This window comes from Pipra filicauda, unplaced genomic scaffold (assembly GCF_003945595.2).
Source record: "Pipra filicauda isolate LSUMZ 115617 unplaced genomic scaffold, ASM394559v2 scaffold40_size4127951_pilon, whole genome shotgun sequence".
NCBI lineage: Eukaryota > Metazoa > Chordata > Aves > Passeriformes > Pipridae > Pipra > Pipra filicauda.
Window position 1 is genome coordinate 3,515,396 of NW_024104543.1, and position 22,571 is coordinate 3,537,966.

A 22,571-nucleotide genomic window follows, 5' to 3' on the forward strand; every position below is an offset into this window, starting at 1 on the left:
CCACCCCAATAAGACCCCTCAAGATTATTTGATGGCCAGACAGGTATCAGTCAAGAAGGGAAATGTTGACTTCTGTTCCTCCTTGGACCAGATCCTCGATGCTGAACTGTCATCTTCTGATTCTGTTTTTTTCCTGAAAGGTTTTATACTTTTATATGTTGTTTTTCTTTGTCCTTTAAACTCCTAAGGATTCTTGTCTCGGTAATCCTCTATTTGCAGTTCTACCTTTCTCATCTTGCCTGGCTTCACTCTGCAGATCCTCTCACTGCTCTTTTTCACCTTGCAATTTGTGTAGTGGTTAGAGCTAAGGTTACACAACTGGCTATATCAAAGCTGGGTCACAGGCAGCCCTGGTGGTTGGGCAGCCTTCAGGAGTGCTTAGAGAGAGGTAGACGTATGCTATTATAAAATACCAGTGTTTTTATAGTAATTAACATTTTCCATATGTATCAGTGTGTTTATGTTCTCAACTATTGTTAAAATTGAAATGCTCCTTACTGATTAATGACTTTGAGTTATATAAGCCATTCTGTCATTTGCTTTTATTCCATTGATGTAGCAGAGCTAGTTTCTATGCCCCCATCCTAGGCTTAGGGATGCACAGTTTACAAAAAAAGTTGCTCTATTTGTGCAACAACACCATTGTTCTGAATACATTAAAGATTTTATTACATACTTTTTCAAGAAACATGTTTCTGACACATCAAACTTGCTCTTCTAAATTTTTTTTTTTTGAGAGAAAGCCTGGGTTTTTTTCAGTGCAGCACTAAGGTAAAAGCATACAATTTAATCACTTCCACATTAAAAAGTGCAGTCTTTTAAGTATGGTTCTCTAACTAGATATCCAGACAACACTGCCGTTTTAAGGAGGCTATCAGATGTGGAGACAATGAAGGAACTGGATGCAACATCAGAAGGTAATATTATATCTTATTGACTCGAAATCTATGCCAAAGGCCTATTTCTCTTCCTCTACAGAGTCCTGTTTTCTTGTTTTTATTGAGAAGCATTTCTATGGAAATAGAGAAGTATATAATGTTTTTATGGAACATAAAGCAGAGTTCTACTTTGTCCCTAAACGAACTGTGGGCTGGGATTTTTTTTTTTTTTTAATTGAAAATAGAGAAAGAATGGACAGGTAAGAAATGCTAATAGTTCTGGAGTTTGAAGACAGGTAGATGACATTTGCTGATTAATCTCTAAAATATAATATATGTACAACTTTGCAATTAAAATAACTGCAGGCAAATTACCAAATTATGACTTCTAAAATCTGGCATAGTTTCTGGTACTTAAATTAATGCTTTTCAGTGATACTTGCCAGTAATACTGAGTTGCTAATTAGGAGGGGTGGAGTTTTTTCTTCTTAAGTTCAAGAAGCAGAGAATTGCAGAGAAGGATTTCTTTTCCTTGAATGTGTCAAATTGATTAAACTGAATAAAGAGAGTTAAAAAATAGTAACACCTTTTAGCTAAAGACAGGAGAAAGAAGTATTATAACCTCAGGGAAGGTTGAAAGCAGACTTTTTTTTTCAAATATGGATTATATTTGCATGTGTAGGTCAAAAGGTGAAATAACAGAAAAAAGTTTTAACTAATTGAAGTGCTAATGTAAACTCATTTCTGGATGTTGTTTCTCTGTAATTTGTTTCAGGTTATTTGTTTGTCTAAGCACTAATGTGGAGGTAAGATGAGATTTATGTTTTCATGACAAGCACTTGGGGTATATTACACTTGAATGAAAAGCCTTGTAGATTATATTTGTTAAAAAATATTATATCTTATTTCTTGTATATTTAAGGACAAATGAGTAGAAGCATTTGATTTTCTCTTTTGTATCGTTATTTCTTGTCCCTCTGTAGTATTTTTATTCGTCTCTGATTGAAAGTATTACAGTCCTTTTGTTGTCTTCCCATATGGATGTCTTTCCCAACCTTGTTTTCCAACTGTTCTCCTGACTGCCTTTGCATATGTTTGTCCTTTAGGTGTTTTTCACTTAGTGATTCATTTCTCTTAGTGAGAATAGTACTGTAGGAAAATATGTCAGTGATAGACAAAAAATGTTGAAACACACTCTTATTTTCTCTCAGAATCTTTATTGTTTCTAACACTGTTTGCATTCTTATCTGTCACAGCACATTGAACTGTGATTTTAATTTCAAGACCTTTTCTCTGATGAGATGTAAAGTTAGTATAGAACTCAACACACTGTTCCTTTCTACACACATTACCTTGTGTTTGCCAATGCTCAGTGACATCTGTTTGACATACAGACTTAGACTCTCAAGACCTCTGGGCCTCCTGCCGTTGACCTGCACTAGCACGAGATTTCATTCAGTCTTTCTCAGTTTAGATGAAATGAAGGCTGTGGCTCTTACTTTAAAGTAGGTTTAATGTTTCTGTAGGAAGCACACTTATGCTTAATTGACTCAGTTGAAAAACTGAGTGTTTCTTCCAAGACAATATACATTTTGGGCACTGATAAATGCTCGTAACTTTACATTTACTTAACAAGGTAAACAAGGTATTTAACAAGGTATTTTTCTCTGAAAGTAAGAAATTGATATATTTGAGAATACTCTTAGAAATACATCGAGACAATCATACTTTTTGAAAATGTCAAATATTTTATTTCATGACTTAGGCTGCTCACTTTGGATGTTGGAGAACTGTTTCAGTTCCTCCCTTTCCCCAAAGAGGATGTGAGCTCACAGGATTTAACTCCTGAAACAGACAATTTTTGCTTAGTGAGAGAGTGCTCTCAATCTCCACTCGAAATTGCTCCACTTTAAAATGGAATACTTAAACATTCTTTGGGCCATAAAGAGGGAATGTGTATTATAAAGCAAGACTTTGGATTTGTTTGTTTCAGTATTTTCCATCAAGAAGAACTGTGTGTATCTCCTGTACTGGTAGAAATGTGGGCGGTCTGTTGTTTTGACTGGCACTGCTGGGTTTAAGTGCATGTGTTTAAATTCCACTTTAGACACCTACATCCTTCTATGAAACTGGAGTTAAATGCTTCCTGACACAGGGAACAAGTTGAACAAATTTTGGGCCTTGACACTGAAGACACATAGTGAAGGCACCTAAATTCTGCAATTGCACACATGTATGATCTTTGGGGTTATTTATAAACCTATATTGTTTTTCCATTTGGCTCAAGCGTGTGATTTGATTAATTAACATTAGATGTTTTGATTCTCTTACTTCAGGTTTGAGAAAGCTCTTGTGAACTCACATCCTTTCAGCATATGAACACCTCGTATTTCAGGTTTGCACTCTTATTTCTATTTAAATCAGTGGCTGTAGGAATAGGAATGTTTGCATGTTTTGTTTGAATTAAGAGAAATTTGTTTCTCTAATGTTAAAGGAGGAGTTCCTTGAACTCCTTTGAATTGTTTGGAGTTTGGTGGCTTTCAAAGCTATTATCAGAGTATTTGTTCAAAGGTGAGTAGATTTAACTCATAGGAACTATCATCCTCTAACAGGAAGTCCTTATTATCTAACTATGGAATATGCTTCCTTTGGTTCAGGGTTAGGTAATACTCCATTAATCTCATCAAGTCTACGTTTTCATTTAGATCCATATGTTGACATGTGTGTGGAACAGTGACAGAAGTGGTCACACAGCTTTTTGAAAGAACCAGTTTCTGAATTATTGGCATGGATAATCTGATGATGATTTTTTAATATTGTGGAATTGCAGGATTACAAATAATTACACTTTACTATTTTTAGCCTAGTCATTACTAGGAAAATAAAATAAGTTTCCTACAGTAATATGTATCAATTTTAGGTCTGGACTTGAGATTATTTTATGCTTAGTCACATATCAGTTTGAAAAGCAATTTAATTAAATTTGTTCCTTCAGAATTTGAAGATTTAGCTTCAGACACATTCATACTCTTGTAAAAGTAATGGTCTGAACTATAACTGAAGTGAGGTGGAATGTCAAAAATTCCTCTGAAATTTCTCAGTACGGAATTGGAATGCAGAATTGCAATTGCTAGCATGTGCTCTTGCACTGAGGGACCAGGCTTCCTGACTTAAGATAGGATTTATCCTTGCTAAAGATGAACTTATACTCACAGCTCTTGGTGTTAAGGCTTGGTGTCAACCATCAGAGCATCAGTGCCAGTGTTTTTTAATTTTTGAGGAAGCCAAAATCACTTCAGTGAAAATTTATCATCATGGTAAGTTTCTCTAAATACAGGTTTTTTTCACTAAGGTATCAAAAAGATTGTGTTTGTCTCAAGTCACTTTGAAATAATTGACAACAGGTTTAGTGTAATGGATTTTCAAAATAGTATTTTCCTATACTTCTTGCATAATTTTATCATAAACATAGTAGGATGGAGGAATGCATTCTTTTACATTATTTTTCTTTAATTTAGTTTTAAGTCATTGAAGCCTAAATTATACTTTTCTGTTTGATCTAATACAATATGTTTGACTAAGGACCATACTAAAGTATTCCTATTTTTTAAAATATTCTCCGATTCTCTGAATATTTTTAAAATATTCTCTAATTTTTTATTCTCTGTATAGAATTTTTTTACCAATGACATTCCTTGTGTTTATTCAGGAAACACTTCTGTTCGGGAAGCTGGAATTTGTTCCTCCCTTTGATTTTTGTATGACTGGAAATCTTCTATTACATTCTCTCTTACAAAAGAGGAAAGCCCAATAGTTCCATTGGTACTTCTTTTACTTTCTCTGTGCCAGTGATGGCTCTGTAGACAAGAGAGCCCCTCCAGCTGCTACTAAAAAGTCTTTCTCTTCTAATTTCAATGGAGAATGAATCAGGTTTCACAAGAATGGATGACAGCTTTCAGGTCAAAAGCACAAGTATGTTGCTGTGTGATGTAGATGTATCTCAGCATACTTTTCTGTCTGTTCCTTGTGCAGAGAGTCCTGTTTTAATGTATTATTGTCCAGTACTGCAGTCTCGGTCTGCAGAGCCAATACTACTACAATTAAGTGGTCTATAAAAACTGAGAATTTCTGAGAATGCTGAGATTTCAACAAGTCTTTGTTCCCATTAAATACAAAATCTATATTTCTAGAGTTCTATTTGAAATTTGCTTTAAAACATTTTCCATTTAGAAAGTGAAGCTGTTTGCTTTGATTCAACATGAGCTGAATTCCCTCTTTCTACAGCTCCTAAACCTTGTTCCTTCAGGGAGAAGGAAGATCTCCGTTTCACCAGAAAATTATTCACTGGCTGCAATTGAAGGTGGTGTGACTGTATCTTGTGTGAGGGCTTTCCCTGAGGTCTTCCTGTGTAGTACTTGCAAGATACTTCACATCTTAACTCACACCTGTATCAGAATTTGCACCCCTAATATGGGACTACTAGCTGGGAGAAGACTATTTGGGGTGCTACAGAGCTGGTAGCAGTCAGCATCCTCTGGGAGGTGCTAGTGCTTTACAGTATTCCCAGACTGTACTTTGTGGGGCCTATCTTCCTAAGGAGGCTATTGATTCATAGAGAACTTGGGGAAGATGAGGATGAGAAGACCTGAAAAACAGGTCTCCTAAAAGCATTATACTCATTAAATTCAAAGCATTAAAACATTATAATTTTGTCCTTTTATATCAGTTCTCTGTGTGGCACTGTTACAGTATTTAGAATTGCTGCTAATTTAAAAAAAATAGAATCTTTACAAATTTCCTTTTTTGGTAGAAAATGGAAGATTTTTAACAAAAACCCCCAGAACATTTAAGTACATTTAACAGTTCCTGTGACAGCGTGTCCATCTCTGATGATACTAATCAAGAAAACCATCTCAGTCACTTATTTTTATCCAAGCCTACTTGCACATACTTTGTTTTTAACTGGCATCATTATGATCCTGCAGCAAAATCTGGAGGTGATCCTCAGTTCATTCAGAGAACAAATAATGTAAAGAAAACAAATTTAGCAAGGCTATATCCATAAAGTAAGTTCTTTTCGTATTTTCTTGTCAATCTATCACATTCTTAGTGGCTATTTAAGAGACATTATTGTAGCACTTGAGCATTTGAGTTTCATTTTCGCAGTGTAAATAACTCAGATAACTACGGTGGCTACACAGTGACTGCTTTCTATACTCTCCCTGCTCTTGCTCTGGAGACCTCTCTTACTGTCTCTTCTCCAGGTGGAATAGTTTCTGCAGCTATGCTTACATGGCTTTCACCTATATATTATAAAGCTCCTGCTGTCTTTTTTGCACAGATTAGAAACCAGGTTTGTTTATGTGGCAAACCTGTAGCAAATGAAAAAAAGAAACAAAGGCTACATTGAATATTTGTATAGTTATCTTTTCCATGCTCTTGTGAATACTTAAAAAAATAGCAGACCTATTGTATCACTTTGAGCTATTTCAAGTATTTAGCTTCTTTTAAAGCAATAGTAAATAGTAAAACTTTATAGTAAAAGGACTTTATCTTAGTATTATTTTTAGGTTTCAGGCTTTAATCTAACTTGTAACATCATAATATTGTATTTTAAAAACTTTCTCAAAATATATTTTTAGTTTGCATTAAAGTTCCTTTTAATCTTTTAATGGTCTGACATATTAATACCAAGGTTCTGGGGATTTTTTTTAAACTATGTTTATTTAAAAGAAAGATACTGAATATATGGCCTGATTCTCAACATTGCTTGATAGTTGTAGTGCCCAGAAAGCCCAAAATTACAGAGTTTTTTTCAGATCTATTAGCCTAGGAAGTTTTCACAGTTCTTGAGGTGAACATAAGCCCATTCTTAATGAAAACAAAGCAGAGTCACCTCTCGGGCCAACTAGTGTCTGTATGCCAGCTTTCAGTCTGGGAGTATATACATAGCAGTAGAAGTAGGAAGAAGCATTTGACCAGATGCATGGTTTTGAGCAATTGCATAGCAGTACGTTACTGAGCCTTCTCAGAAGAGCTAATTGCTTCAGACTGAGACATTGCACTACTTCTGCAGGTCTTGGTCACAGCATCTGATTACAACTGAGCAATTGGATTTTGTGAGTAATCTTTTTAAATTTTGACATTTTAGCAGCTGTTGCATGAAGAGTAGAGGCACACCTAAAGCAGAGGTAGGACTTTCCAAGAGGTTAAGATCATCACAGTTCCTAGGTAATCTCTGGGCATTCATGAATCATAGCCTTCAACTTGATGTGGGAATCATATTACAGTGCTGACTGCTAGAGTGAAGTTGATATGCCCTTCAAATGTAAAGAGTGGTTGTTTTGGAAGTCTAAATTACATACATGTACTCAAGATTACCTTGAAATCTAGCATGTCCTGTGCTGATGTGGAATAGCACTTGTGACTTACAGTCAGGCAGTGGTCTGGAGATTCATTTTCCATTTCATAAAATGGCTTTTTAAGTGCTAGCAAGAGAAGGTCCCATCTTTTGGGAAGATGGAGCTTGCAAATCAAGAATCTATTTATATCTCAAATGTCAGTTACTCAACACTTATCCTAGCCAGAGCAAAGCACCTTTTGCACTTCTGAGGGACCTGCATGGAGAGCTTAATTCTCTCTTTAGGGAGGCTGTGAGGGGTCTCATGGGTCAATAAAATGTGGCCGTGTGGAGTTGCCATTTGACAATTATTTTGGTGGGGACATACTGCAGCCACTGAACTGCAACACCATCTAGTTTATGTAACATTCATGCTTGTCATTGACAGAAATGTCAATTGAAAGCGTTGAATTTAGAAAGGACTGTTCGAGGAAACTTCTTTTTTATTTAAGAAGTGTTTATCATTATTTAAAAGAAATATGAAATGATCTGATTTACATGAGTTACAAGTCAGATAGTTTGGAAAAAAACTACATGTGAATGTTTGCAGGGGCAGAGACTACAGGATGAAAAGCTGGGGAGGAAAAAATTTGGGGTTGCAATGAAGACAAAAGCAAATTATGAAAAAGCGAAGTGTTGGGACAACTCTGGGGAGAATGGCCAGGTGTGTAAAACTGAAGAAATAGGAGGAACTAGGTTTGTTTGATAGAGGTCTGTTGCTTCTTACCACATACCAAGATCTTGGAGAAACCCATCTATTACAAGCCTGTGAACCTGGGGTCCTCCTGCAAGACCTGAAATTAGGCCTTTTAACTTAGAAGCTGGGAGAGCCACTTACCCTAGGTGATCATCTCGGTCTCCAGGTCCCAAGCTCCATCTCCAGCAAGCTGAGAAGGGCGTTAGACAATGCAAAGCAACCTTCAACTTTTGCCAGCCACTTTTTGTTTTGTCAGTGAAGAATAATGCTGGCAGGCTCTGGCTTCCTGCTTCCTTTGCAGGTGCTCAGCACAAAAGCAGACACCAGCTGGGAGGGCAGAGGGCAGGTGGCTGCTGCTGAGTTATGGGGGCTGTTCTGGGCTCTCCTCAGTTTGGACTGTGATACTGCAAAACCCACTTTGTGAAAAGTCCTCATCTGAGGCTACTGATTTTGTTTTGGCTATGTCATTTCACTGGATACCATTACCTGCCCTACAAACATGTCTTGAAGATTACTTTACAAACGACTTCAAGAAAGTGGTATAGAGAATGAATGCTTAAAAATGGCTATTTTCCTGTGACACTGAAATAGATAAGATGACAAATCCAAACCTAAAGATGTATCTTCACAAGGGTATTTATTTCACATTAAGTTTAGCTACTGCTCATAAAAGAAGCTGCAGCAAACTAACAATGCAAACCAATTAGAGTGTACTGACTGCCAAGACAGTGTTTGTTCTTTGGTTTGTTTTGAAGGTTCTTTCAGTTCACTGCTTATTGATGTAGTACAGACAAAAGGGAAGCTTTCAATGTATGGCAGCCCTTCTGTTGTGTTTCACACCAGGACCAAGTAGTCCTTTTGCCTTCAGGCCTTATCCAGCTGTGGAGAAAACTGTGGGCATTTTTACCTGCACATCCCTGGCTTCAGCAGCAGCGGAACATGGCAGTGGTACTCCAGTGCTGTGTCAGCCAGCACAGGGCAGATCCCTGTGCCTTTGGGGAAGAAGTAAAAGTTCAGGATGGACTTGTGAAGTATCCCCTGAAGGGGTACCTGAACCAGGAGGCATCTGGGCTAGCCCATTTTATTAACACAGTGAGGTAAAAGCAAATTCTAGAAGATCCAAAGAAAAAACAGCAGGTTTAATGAGTAGCAAAAACCAAAAGAAATGAGTTACCTGTGGATTTAAATGTCATAGCTGGATGCTGTGGTATTTAATGACACTACCCATGTTTTATGCTACGGCAATAAGGACATTCAGGATGTACTCACTCCTCTATGTGGTAACTAGCACCTGAAGTGGGTTCAGCCATTCATTCAAGAGGGATGCCTATGGAATGTCCCTCTACATCTCCTCTGCATGCTTTTGCAAAATCTGTAGGAACCTAACATCTATAACATGACATTAAACAAGTTTTATATTGATTACCAAGAACATACTCATGCATACAGAGTTAGTAAGTGTCATCTCCATAGGAAACTTGCCAAACCCAGACATCTAGCAGTACTTTTATTGTATTTGTTTGGAAAAGCTGGGTGGCATTTCATCAGAGAGCAGCCCACAGTGGGCCTCTCTCGGCTGCTGATAAAGCCAGGCCCTCAGAGCTGAGAACAACTTCCTTTTCACAGGGCTGACAAGGGAGAGGTACAAGAGCATCTCTCTGGCATCAGCAGCCAACCTGCCTACATTGGCAGTGTTTTTAGTGTGCCACTTACTAGAGTTAGGGTTATAAAACCTTACCGTGAAGTAATTTTATGGATCCATCTAGAAGCAAAGCATCATTTAAAGCAGTTTGTTTCAGTTTTATCATTAGGTTGTTGAGATGACACTTATGACAGATGACTCAGAATTATGTCATGGTGATAGAGCATTTAATTGCCTAACAAAGCAAATCTACAAGGGAATCCTGCAGGGGTTATTATACCTGGTGATTGAACTTCGTACCTATCTGCAGGATACACTGAAAGTACAGCTGTAACACTGCCAGGCAGCACTCCCTTCTCATCTGCTCCACTACATCAAGATATACCCTTACATGCCAGCAGCATTTTGTGAGGGAATCAATCTGCCTGTGTCTTGCTGAGTTTCCGCTTACCTTCTTAAACAAGTACATCTGTGCTTTTTAATATTCCATAGAGTTTGGAAGTGGAACAATTGTTAGTTTACTTCCTGCAGGCATTCAAAGCATGACATTTCTTCCATGGCTTTCCCAAGCATTTCTCTGCCAACATCCTCTGAAAGCTCTCCTTCCCTTTCCCGCTACACTGATGGGAACTGTTGCTGCTGACAGTCAGCTCTTCTCGATCAATGGTCCACAACAAAAAAGTCACCCACTTGCCCCCACTGGATGTCACGGGAGGATAGAGGGAGGACTCTTGACCACACGGCATCATACTTGAGGAAAACAAGGTGGGGAAACAAATTTTGTCTCAGGTCTAGGGAAGATGCAAGCATCTCTTAACTGAAGGGTGTGGGACACTGCACCTTTTTAGTCATCCAAGTAAGAACATGTTAGTCTGCCTGCTTTTCACAGTAATGCAACATGAGCCATTAGTGCTGTCAAGGATAATTTCCTCCTTTGCAATTCTGAACAAGAAGGAGAGAAGAATCAAAGGAGGAAGTGCTTGAACAACATGTAGTAGTTCAAGTCCAGAGGAGGGCCACAAAGTTGACAAAGGGACTAGGACAACTCTCCTACGAAGGCAGGTTGGGAGATTTGGGGTTGTTTAGTCTGGAGAAGAGAAGGTTGTGTGGAGTCCTCATAGCAACCTTCCAGTATCTGAAGGGGGCCTACAGGGAAGGTGGAGAGCGACTCTTTATCCAGAACTGTAGTGACAGGACAAAGAGTAATTGGATACAAACTGAAAGAGGGGAAATTTAGGTTAGATATACATAAGAAATTCTTTGCTGTGAGGGTGGTGAGACACTGGAAGAGGTTGCCCAGAGAAGTTGTGGATGCCCAACCCTGGCAGTGTTCAAGGCCAGGCTAGATGGATCATTGAGCAAGCTAGTCTAGTGAGAGGTGTCCCTGTCCATGGCAGAGGGGTTGGAACTAGATGATCTTTAAGATCCCTTCCAACCCAAACCACTCTATGATTCTAAGATGCCGACAGCAAGTGTTTTCAAGGCTGTTTTCAGTATCTCACAAGGTTGGAAAGAGAAAAAAGAAAGCTTAGCAACTTTATAACTGAAGAAAATCTCACCATAAACAAGACAACTTGGGAAAACAAGGATGAGTAGCATTCCTTCATTTTCTTAAATGAAGAATTATTTTCCATCTGTATAATTGAAAAAAGTTCTATAAAAGCATAACTTTCAGCCAAAGAGGTTCTGCTCTCATATTCAGCAATTTTCATGAAATATCTAAAGTATTTTAAAAAGACTCCCTGATATTTTCATGAAATATAGATGTAAGTGTATAAAGAAAATAATTATGATTTCATTGAAATTGTAAGTTGGGCATACTCCAAGACAACACAGGCCCAGTTTTCATGAAATTGTACATTGTATTTCATGAATTGTTCAGACCTCATATTTTACAATATTCATTAAGTTTCATAGCAATATTCATGACATTTAATAGCAATGTGCATACAATATTAAACAAAGCATAAAAAAACCCATCACAGCCACAAGCTTAATAAATCACAGGAATATAAACTCTCTTCCACGTTGTAAGAGAACAGACATCTTCCTTCATTTTTCTTATATTTCATTAAAGCAAGTCAAGCAATGTTTCATAGTAGATTCACAAAATAGGTCTTAAATTCTCACCAGCCGTTCATAGGCTGGCCATTCAGAATTACACAAAACATGAAGACAGCACTGCTGCAGCTTCACTGAAATTCACTTTAAATTATTAATAATAAAAAATAGCCCCCTCTTGTTGTAGCAGGAATGCTGCTCTGACAGCCTCCATCAGAGACAGCATAATGTTCTTTGGAGAGAGCGGCTCTCCAATTGCTCATAATTTCTGCCTCTGTGCCTTCAAGTCCATAATCTTAACACTAACGTCTGTTAAATGGAAGTCTCCAGCCTTGCAACGTGCCTTTCAGTTTTCCAAATTCATACTTCATTCTTACCTTGCAGCTGAGGGGAAGGCTGTGGTCTACCTGGACTTCAGCAAAGCCTTTGACACTGCCTCCCACAGCATACTGCTGGAAAAGCTGGCAGCCCATGGCTTGGACAGGGGGACTCTGCTGGGTTAGGAACTGGCTGGAGGGCTGGGCCCAGAGAGTGCTGGTGAACGATGCTGCATCCAGTTGGCAGCCGGTCACTAGTGGTGTCTCCCAGGGATCAGTGTTGGGGCCAGTCCTGTTTGATATCTTTATCGATGATTTAGATGAGAGGATTGAGTCCACCATAAGCAAATTTGCAGATGACACCAAGCTGAGGGGGAGTGTCGATCAGCTGGAAGGCAGGAGGGCTCTGCAGAGGGACCTGGACAAGTTGGAGAGTTGGGCTGATTCCAATGGTATGAGGTTCAACAAGGCCAAGTGCCGGGTCCTGCACTTTGACCACAACAACCCCCTGCAGCGCTACAGGCTGGGCACAGAGTGGCTGGAGAGCAGCCAGGCAGAAAGGGACCTGGGAGTGTGGGTTGACGGGAAGCTGAACATGAGCCAGCAGTGTGCCCAGGTGGCCAAGAAGGCCAGTGGCATCCTGGCCTGGATCAGGAACAGTGTGGCCAACAGGTCCAGGGAAGTGATTCTTCCCCTGTACTCAGCACTGGTGAGGCCACACCTGGAGTACTGCGTCCAGTTCTGGGCCCCTCAGCTCAGGAAGGATATTGAGGTGCTGGAGCAGGTCCAGAGAAGAGCAACGAGGCTGGCAAAGGGACTGGAGCACAAGTCCTATGAGGAGAGGCTGAGGGAGCTGGGGTTGTTCAGCCCGGAGAAGAGGAGGCTCAGGGGAGACCTCATCACTCTCTACAACTCCCTGAAAGGAGGTTGTGGCCAGGTGGGGGTTGGTCTCTTTTCCCAGGCAGCTATCAGTAAGACAAGAGGGCATGGTCTTAAGCTGTGTCAGGGGAGGTTTAGGCTGGATATTAGGAAGAAATTCTTTACAGAGAGGGTAATCAGGCATTGGAATGGGCTGCCCAGGGAAGTGGTGGATTCTCCATACCTGGAGGTTTTTTAAGATGAGACTGGATGTGGCACTTAGTGCCATGGTCTAGTAACCACAGGGGTAGTGGATCAAGGGTTGGACTTGATGATCTTGGAGGTCCTTTCCAACCCGTCTGATTCTATAATTCTATGATTCTATGATTAGTTCACCAGCCATTCAGGACAAGGCTTTGTTGATCAGGGAAGCAGAGGATAAGGTGCGTCTCCAGAGGGAAGATCATCAATTACACCAATTACAGTAGCTGTGGGAAGAAGTAGATGCTTTACAGCATGGAGCATTAATGCTGATAAATGTGTCACTGTGCTAAACAATGCTTTGGAGTAAGGGACTCCACTAATAAAGACAGATACATAATGTAACAGCAAGGAGGAGTAGCTAAGGTTCTTTAACGACTTCCACCCTGTTGAAAACATATCACGTCCTACCTGCACCAGCTGCACCTTCTTTACTTCAGCAGAGCACAATCCCATCCCCAGCCAGAGGTAACCTGCTCAGGCCTAACTGTTGGCAGATGAGCAGAGGTAGCAGGTTTCTGGGTGGGGCTGGTGACTGGCTTTTGCAGAGATTAGGAATCTGGTATTAGTGTGCTGCTTCTCTAGCTTTGCTGGTTCTCTGTTGTGTCTCTAGAGACATGATCTGCCTCACGAGGAGGTTCTTCAGTGTGAAGAAAGTGTGAGGAAACATCTCCCCCCCATCCAAAGAAACGATTTCTGCCTTCTTGAGCCCTGAAACCTTTTTATGCTGCATCAAGAGCATTTGGGAAAACTTGCTACTGGGCACAGGTCCATGGCTCCTCATCTATGATCTGCTGGAGCTGTTAGCAAAGCTGCTTCATGTTGACAAGCGGAGTGGAGGCTATAAGGAACTGGTTGCCAAGTGTAGCTCTACAAGACTGTGTGGGTGTCTACAGGGCTGTGGAGTGGATCCCTGTGTCTGACACACACTCTGCTAATGACCTGGAGATGATGGGCTACCTCAGATGGAGAGAGGTAATGGAAACGTGTTAGCAGCTTTTGGAAACCACACCTTGATGCTAACTGGACCTTTATGTAAGTAAGCTCTCAGGTAAGAAGGTGTTTTCCTTTTTTTACTTTTTATTTTTATTTTTTAAATGTTTTGCTATACTCAGCTGTTAATGCCTATGGATAGCAATACAGTACAAAACATATCAATTAATGTGTGCAACTACTCATGAGTAACAAATACTCTCCCTGTAACGCTAAAACACTGGGACAGTACATTTTGCTACTGCAGGGATGTGTTGTATGTGCTGGGCAATGGGGAGAGACACTGGGATTTCTTCTGGAGTTTATTCAGTTACTTCTAAGGGAAAGTTTCTTCTAATGGCAGTTTGTAAGAAACTAGCTTAGAATTTGGCTCATGATGATTAAATTATTAGAGAGAAAACAGTGCTTTGATCTAATTTTTTTGGTTCCTCCTTAGAAGAACATACTTATTTGTCAAGAGAGGCCTTAAAGTATTCTCCTCTACTCCCAGTAGGCCAGGAAATGAAACCTTCAGCTTTTTCACTGAAAAAGAACATTTGAAAAAATTCTTCAGGATAATTCATGTAAGCACTTGAAGCAATCGAATCTCACACAAAGTTTTTCTCCTGCCTATATACGAGTAAGAGGTGTACTGTTGGCACTTGTGATTCAGACTCCAACACCGACTGCTTTCTCTATCAGTGACAGAACTGCTTCAGTACATAAATATTTAATAGTAATATTTAATATTTCCAGACATGACAGAGTTGAAGTACAATATACTGAAGTGACCTGCTTTTTTAGTGTGTTGTGGCTGAGAGAGGAAATTTTCATGCTTACTACTTGGAGAAGAGTAGAAAAAACTGACATGGGGAAAGAAAAAAGGGTGAGCGTAAGGTGCCAGTAATGCCTGGAAAACACTGCTGACAGTAGGATGTTCCTGTGAAAGCCATTTAGTGCCAGCTCATTAGAGGGCTCTGGCAAGGATATTTGGCACAAAGTAGATCTTATTTACAATTAGCAATTCTGCTGCTCTGCTCTTGGCATGGAATGAACTTGCAAATCAGGCTGTCTTCTAATATAATGACATTGCCTGGTATTATGAATAATTTTAGTATTAGAAACATTGATCTGAATAAGAAATTAAGGCCTTTTAAGAAGTGGAGAAACATGTAGAGCTGACGTTGAGGGCTGGTACGCACAGACCTACGAAGGATGGATTGCACGCTGTCCCGGCATGGCAGCACTGCACTGCTTCCAAGCCTGAGCTCAGCACCTGGGCCCTCATCTGCAAAGGTTTTCAGTTACTCCAGTGGCTGCTTTGGCGATTATCTTTTCCTCAGGTTCAATTCCTTTAAAAACTTTTCTTCTTCACTGGACGTCTCAGGTGGCTTAATATTAAAATTTTATACTTGCCAGGGGCTTACTTTTCAATTAGGACAAGTTTGAAAAGTCTAGGGTAGAGTGGAAGAAAGTTTTAAATACAGGGAGATGGCGGTTGGGCATGTGATGCCTCTCTAAATGTTTGATGAAGCAGAGGGCTCTGTTCTGGCTGCCCATACTCTGTATGGGGCAAAACCCCCATGGGGATTGTTTTGCATTTTCAGAGTAACTCACTAAGTATAAATTTGGCTCACTTCCTAAAGCAAATTCAATATTTAAAAACCACCATCAATAAAAAACATTAAAAAAAAAAGTGAAAAAAACCCCTAAACCAGTCTTTGGGGTAGGTGTCCTCTTTATAAGAAATGGATACATTCTCAGTATGATCAGCTCATTTCCTTCAATATACCTCAAGCTCACAAAATTACAAGTGGACAGAGCTTTTTTGATATTTCCTGGCAAGTATTTCTCTCTCAGATCAAAGACACCACCCAGTCCTGTGAAGCAAGCTAAGTTATGGAGCACTACATCTATTTTCCTCCAGCCCGAGCATACAGGAATGCAACACGCTTTTCTGCATGTGTGGTGCTTTAGCATTCATGAGCATCTTTATGAAGGCAAGTTTTGAGTCACATGCTGTGTCACACTACAGGGAAGAATATCAATTATACAGCATGCTTAATCATGAGAGGAAATGGATTTGACTAACTGAATATGCAAATGCTAATTCAAAATAAAATTATGAGCTCTTCCTGATGTGCAAAATGCCACTGGTGAAAAATATTTTAATATAATAATGCTTGACTTCAGGAGAGTGTGGTTTATGAAGGGAAGAAAAAAAATATAATTGAACTTCTTCTTGCATTGTATTATTCCTGAAGCTGTTGTTATTTTTCTAGCTTGGAAAAGCATAGCTGATAGAATCTTTTAAAGCATATTTTGGCATTTAAAATGCAGCTCCTGTGCTTGCATTCATGCGTGGTTTCCTGAGATGAAGGGCGGTAAATAAATACTCACTGCTGGTTTTCCTGCAACCACCACAGTTGCACAGAATGGGATTTTGCTGTACACAGGGACAAGCTGCTTCTGGAACCTTACACCCCCTTGCCCTAGTAAATCACAGCTGTTTGGCAAGGAGTCAGGAATTTTCTTATTTACCCAAAACTTGGTATTTTCAGCTATTCCCCCATGGCGTGGGTGGTCACAGTTCACTTCCTGTGGCTGCTCACTGAGAACAGCACCTCCCACCCAGTGTTAGAGTAGTCTTTGGGGGAGCAGTCCTCATTGCAGAAGTGTTTCACTTCACATGGTGTGTTGGGCTGCTTCAGAGGAGATGATGTGCTGTACTCAGGAGTATCACACTCTCCTGAGTGGGGAAACCTAATCCCAAGTATCTTTAAATACTGTTTAAAGTAGCTGAAGTGTTGGCCATCAAGGCCAGTTTCCGATGTCCTCAGTGAGTACTGGAACCCATCATTAAGTTAAACAGGAAAATCTCTTTCCTCTCTTACCAGCTCTTTAGGGCACGTGTTTGGAGGTCTTGTCTGATCATACCCACATGGTCAAGCTCTACATGGAGATCGTGGTTGGCTGACTCTAGCTGGAGGCCAGATGCCCACCAGAAGTCACTCTATCACTCCCCTCCTTGGCTGGATGAGGGAGAGAAAACAGAACAAAAGGCTCAAGGGTTGGGTTAAGGACAGGGAGAGGCCACTCACCCATTACCATCATGGGCAAAACAGACTCAGGAAAAATTATTACCAATCAAATCAGAGCAGGATAATGACAAATAAACTCAAAACTTAAAAATACCTTCCCCTCACCCCACCCTTCTTCTGCAGAGTTCAGATGGAGCTCTGGGAAGATAAGGTACAAGCACTGAAATCATCTTAGTGATCTAAACCTTGCACCCATTCACTGCAAACTGCTCTGACCATGACCCTCATGCCAACCAACAGCCCTACTGCCAGTAGTGCCAGCTGGGCTTCTTGCTGCCCCTGCCTTCTCTTTCCCTCAGTATGGTTTTAAAAACCATTTTAATGGACAAATAGGACTCTGGAAATCAACTTGAAAGTTTAACTCCAGAACTGACTACTTCACAGTTCCTAGTCCCAAGTTGCATACTCATCCCCATCTGGACTTTCAGCTGGTGTTATTCAGAGTTCATCAATCTCGTCCTGCCGTACTGGTGGCCTGGGAGGCCTGCTTGCATGCCTTGCCTTGGTGAGGGCTTGAAACCCTGGGTGTGGGGCAGCACTGCACCTTCACACCACGCACCAATAGTAGGTGGAGTCTCTGAGGCAGGTCCCCCATTCTCCTGGAGGGAGGAAAATGACCAACATGATTTCTCAGGATGGCAGCTCTTCTCTAGCCCTACACACATCTGAAGGTGCAGGTTTGCTGTGCAATGCATGTGAGGCTGCACACAGCTCAGGTGAGGGAGAGAGATGTTGCTGTATGTCAAGGAAAGCTGAACAGAGGGCTAAAAGCCAAGTTGAATTTCTTTGGGTGGCAGGATAATGTTTGGTTGAAAAGTGCCAGCTGGGTCCTACTATGTATCTCACAAAATCAGGAGTGTTTGAGGTATGTTACATCTCCTTTTGACTTGTCAGTAGATAAACCAATGTTTCTTAAACTGCAGGATATACACATTGGCAGAAGCATTGATGTGGGTGTCCAGAGCTGTACAGATACAGGATGCTCCCATGAGAACACTGTGATGTTTTCACTCTGCTTCCTGCAAGCTCAGTAGTTACTCTGGTGGTGCTGTTCTCACAATGGTTTAGTCTGAGTGGGGTTTGGGGTAAATCTGATGAATAGATGTATTTGAGCTTTACACTCAGACTGCAGATTTCTGCTGTGGGAAATACTACCACATAAACGAAAAGTGAAAGACACATGAACTGGAATGAGCTGTGAACTGACAGCTTTGTGACTGGTTTTGACTTATTTTCTTTTTGTGGTCTAAAGCTGAGTGCTTTATAAATTCTGAAGATGTCAAAACTGTAACTAACACAACTGAAACCATCCTTGGATTGCTGCAAATATAAAGAGCAGTTACTAACTAGAAGAAAAGAGACAATGAGAAGGGAATGAGTTCTCTCCTTCAAGTGCTATTTTTGGGTACTTACTTCAGTTTTAACATTACAGGTCCAATCAGCACTGACAAATTTTGGGTATGCAGGGTCACACAGTGATTGTCTTATAATCTGATATTGACCTAGAGATGAAAATAGTTTCACAGTTTATGGTTCTGGGGTATTTTACTGACTGATCTTAAAGACCCTGGAATCTTCAAACAGATCCCTGCCAGTTGTCTCACGCCCTGTCAGCCATGAGGTGACACAAAGCAGACACCATTTGAAGCCACCAAGCAAATGTGCTGGTCTTGGGGGTCGTTCCACACTTCGCTTGCTGCATAGACACGAGGGCTGCAGGCTTTCTGGGGAAGCAGGATGTAAAATGAGAGCAGCTGCATTGGATCTGGTCAGATCCCCATCCAGTCTGACTCCATGTTTCTTAGAGTGGCCAAAAATGGGATGAGCCTTAAGAATGGGTGAAACAGACCTGAACTTAGGCTACTAGCTTTGTGTCTCAGAGCCCACGGTGCAGCTGTCTCCAATGAATTGGTCCTAGATCTCTTGAATCCATAGAAGCATCTGCAATACCTTTTGGCAGGACTTGCAGCTTAACTCTCTATTAAGATAATTTAGTGAAGAACTGGAGAGAAAATTGGAAAAGGAACTATAGTAACAGTACTCCAGCATCATGCAATGACCAACAAACCTTCTCTCCAGTGCATGCAAAAGAGCCATAGGGCACCTGACGCATAGCAGTGAATTTTAGAAAAGTACTAGTTTTTCAGATGGTTGGGTTCTGGTATTTTTTGACCCCTTCAGAGAAATTTCTCTAAGTAATACAATTTCATGATATGCCATAGAAGCCTCCGAGTAGATTTCCAGGAGCCCCACACTTACTGAGTTTAAACCTGGTGTCCTCAGCAGGACAAATTGCTTGCCCCAGAACTGGAAATGCTTGAAGGACATAGACATCTATCACCAGTCTCCAACAGGCCAATTCTGATGTTTATGTAGACATTTTTGTGCATTGAGAGCAGGCTGATCCAGAAGCTTACTTCCTCTTGTCTGTGGGTAGAACCAGTCTGTTCTGGCTTGTTCAGAAAAAGGCAAACTCCTGAATGCTGGCTCTGGCCCATTGTGCCCTTTCTGTATTTGTACCTGAGGTAGGCTGCAGGTCCATCATCTGAATCCTTTCTGGTACTTATCTTAGTTTTACTATTTTTATACACCTAAGCCAAACAAGCAGGAATTACAAAATATTTGACTTCCTGCCCTAAATCAAGCAATCTTGTGGTACATCTGGTTGCAAGACATTCAGGATGTGGTTCCTTTATAGGGCTTCCTGCTCCCTTTCCAGTCCCCCTTTCTGTTCTTCTCTAGTTCACATACCTCCTTTGTGTATGCCAGGACTGTATTCTGTCTTTATTCATCAAACCTCTTACGTTCGATCTTTAAACAATTTATTTTACTGAGCAATTTTAGATATCAGAAACCTGCTTCAAATTCAGCCTGGAAGGTACCATGTTTCCTCACCCAGAGAAGCATGTGAAGACTCATCCAAGAGTAAAAATGAAACAGGTGCAGGGACCTGGTCTTAGCCATCTTCCTCACCAGCAACGGCAGCAGACAGGGAACCTTCTTCAGTGCTGCAGCACACATTTCATGCACAAACACCACGGTGAGAATGTGCCTGAGGGGAGGTAACATACACTATTGTCTTCCTACTGAAAAAGCCCCACTACTCAGCCAGTTGTAGCTGTGCAGCATCACCTGGTTTCAGGCACTGTATTCAAAATATAATCATTTTTAGAAGCCGTCTTTAGGACGTTAGATGGTGCCAGGTCATATGCCCAGAATGGAAACTTGCCTATCCTGTCAGGTCATCCTTTGTTAGGATGGGCCACAGCATACTTCTGGCCTGAGGTTACACACAGGTTGCCTCCATAAGAAACAAAACTGACCAGTTCTGAAGCCTCTCTCTAGTTCTTGGTCTGTGATTCCCATTCCCCTGGCCACAGTGCTGAATCTGACCTATTTCATAATACTTTTCCTCTTGGCATTTTTTTCCTTCATTGTTTTCTTCCTTTTCTTCTGCCCTTTCTTTCCTGAGAAAAGATGTAACCTTTGTCTAAGGATAAAAATCTTTATACTCTTTTGCAATGCAGAAGAAATCTTTAGGGCTTTCAGCTATAAAAACCTAATTTGTCAGGTTTTTTTCCCCCTCCCCATCTCTCTTAATGGATCTCTTATGCATTTATAATGTAGTCAGTACTATGGTATCTAGGGACGTTATACACTATTTATAAAGCAAACTTTTTTTGCAAAAAGTTTCTACTTCTCTTCTGGCTCTTGCCAATCTCCAAATCAGGCTGTTCTCTTCGATTTGCAAAGGAAGCCAAGTTCTCTGTTTTATATTCCCAACACAGACTGTCTTAGAGTAGCCTGGCTTTGCATTTGTGGGATAGCAAAGTCAGGTTCACTGTGATTTTAGCATCTATTAACTACAGAATTGTCTGTACTGAGCAGAGCTGGCTGTATTTCTCCATCAACATCAGCACTGCAGTTCCTTAGCTCCATGCAGAGTGGTATCAGAGTTCAGAGCCCAGAATGTTTCACAACACCTTGAAGTGACTATATAATTACTACATAAAGAAAATAATTTAGTGCTGCTGAGGAGTAAAATTTTAAATTTCTGTGTCACCAGTTGTAAGCAGCTGGATGCTGCACAGACCTGTAGGAAATAGCTTCCTACTCAGTATCCCAAATAGTTCAACTGCTGCCTGCAGGGTGACCAACCCTTCACAAACACCTAAGGTGTGCACATCTGGTTGTGCAAGGAAGTTGTATTCACTCTGGGTCTGAGTCTCTAAAGGTGAGCTCTGTATACTGAGGACTGCTATTGGATCCAGCTTTTCAGTCTCCAGTATAATCCAGCAGTAACAGTGTATTTGTTTTTTCACTCCACACTGGTAGTGGGCAATGTGTCCAAGAGTCGATGGAAATCAGCTGAACATTGATCAATGCCCTTCTTGCTCCAAATCAATGTGCTTGAAATTTTTGCTACACTTCTTTTCCAACAATAATGTATGTGTAATAGCATCCAAGTTGAAACATTCTCTCAACATTCACAGGGCTATTTTAACTGACTTTTATTCCCTAGGTAACCAAAAAAGTTTACCCCAAATCCCAAACCTAGTGCCACAGATGGAGAACTGTTTTTTGGGTTGTCTGACTCTATAGAGACTTAGAATAGCTGCAGGGCAGCAATGAGGGTGAGCTGTGCTGCTGTATAGGGCTACCTCTGAATTTGAAATTGAGCAGAAAAGGACCTAAAGAAGTTTAATAAGAAAAGAACACTGATTGTTAAGCTGCAAAATTAATGGATTCAATCGTGAATTAGAAAGAGTCAAAATTAAATTCCTTCTGTTTAAAAAAACAACAAAAAAGAGCCACTAAATCATCATTGTACTCTGCTAGTCATTGTGCTGAAAGCTCTGCCCGTGGTCACTGCCCTTCTCTGCAGCTCTGGACACTGGATTGCCACCGACATACCTGCAACCTCTCATCACAGTAAATGCTTGTCCACTTCCCACCAAAGCCTTCACATAACAAGTCCCGGCTTGTTAAGAGTAATGCTGGAACTGTTTTGTGAGGATGGAGTGCAAGAACCTCCTCAGCAATTTCTGTGAGGAGCAGATGTGCAGATTTGTCCTCCTCACCATTCTGCAGCAACACCTTCCTTCTGCTTTATCTCCCAGGTTTGATCCCACTCACACAGGAACCCTCCATAACCTTGATCTTACTGGAGACGAGTTTGACTAAATACAAATACTCATGTAAAATGTAGTCTTCAATTATGTCTCTATAAAATAATGTCAAAATATAAACAGTATTTTAACTAGCTTGTTGAATAAGTGATAAAAAAATGACAAGGTGAAATGTATTAATAACTGCAAGTAGTATTTCTCATTTCTATTAAATCAGTAAACTACAAATAATCCTTAGAGTATTTTCAGTAAACT